Below are 1,495 nucleotides of genomic sequence, written 5' to 3' on the forward strand. Positions count from 1 at the left end.
AACATTCAGGGTTCATCATTTTAAATTCGTGCAACGATCCTGTTTGGCTTTGGTGGATCGCTTTACATGTAGGGCACTGTCATCTTCAGCGGTTTTCTATTAAATGTTGTTTATAAAATGGATAACAGTTGCTTACAGTCAAGTTTGATGGTTTGAACTTTACCGTAGAATACAGTTTTGTTTTTCTTTTTGACTGTGACAACTATCTCTAATCATTGGTTCCCAAGCTTCACTGTGACTGATTGAAACGAAGAACTCACACAAACATCAATCTAAGGTGCAGGCAGAACAGGTAGTTCTTCCTTTCAATGGAAAAAAATTGAGCTTTTAGGTGAAGTGCTGATTGAATACCACATTCAGGTAGTTTTTTAAAACCTCAGACTTTACATCATTCTATCCTTACATAAAAATGTGAAGTGCATGAATGAAATGTAAAGCTTAAATAGCGCTGCCTTGTCAAAATAAATCAAACTTTTTGCGTTTCATTCTTCATTGTCATCCGTGTGCTGGTGAAGGATTTAAGACAATCTAAGCACACTAAGCACATAGTGTCAACGTCTTGTATGTGTCGTTTTTTCCAATTATTTATAATAATTCATGCAGCTTATTGGAACTCTATGCCTGATGGTGATGAGCTGTTTTCTTTTTAACTATATTGTAGTGTAATCTGTCTCAGACAAAGGCTTATGTCACAATTGGCAAAGGAGAGTGGTGTGAAACTCTTCACAACCACAGTACATCCGTTAATTAAGCCGTGCATCTCTCTAAAGAGAAAACCACAGTGGGAGGTACATAACTGCAGTGACTTCAAAGTGGAGGAGCAAATGGTATACACTGAAGTCAGAATGGATCATTAGAATTTGGCAACGTATTGGTTTATCTTCTAAGGCCTTCTCTAAACGCCAGAGAAAATGATATATGGTCATTGTGCTCCACATTTTCAGAATAAATATGAGCTCGCATTACATATACATGTACTTGCTCAGTAGTGAGTGGCAAAAGGTTGGTGGGGGTATTGAACAGACAGCCAGACTTTTGGTCGCGATCTGCAGTGTCCAGAAACAGAGCTCAACATTCTCAACAAAACTATCCCCATTGCCTTCACTAGTGATCGGTTGATAATATATGTTAGCAAGTTAGCCATCGGCGGCACGGTGGACGACTGGTTAGCACACTGCCGCACAGTTCTGAGGACCTGGGTTCAAATCCGGCCTCTCCTGTGTGGAGTTTGCATGTTCTCCCCGTGCCTGCCTGGGTTTACTCCGGGTACTCCGGTTTCCTCCCACATTCCAAAAACATGCATGGAAAGTTAATTGATGACTCTAAATATGTCTAGGTGTGAATGTGAGTGTGAATGGTTGTTTGTCTATATGTGCCCTGCGATTGGCTGGTGACCCTTTTGGGTGTACTCAGCCTCTCGCCCAGAGTCAGCTAGGAAAGGCTCCAGCTCGCGCACCACCCTAATGATGGATTAGCCATCTCAATTTTCAAGTTA

This window comes from Phycodurus eques, chromosome 1, assembly GCF_024500275.1.
Source record: "Phycodurus eques isolate BA_2022a chromosome 1, UOR_Pequ_1.1, whole genome shotgun sequence".
Classification (NCBI taxonomy): Eukaryota; Metazoa; Chordata; class Actinopteri; order Syngnathiformes; family Syngnathidae; genus Phycodurus; species Phycodurus eques.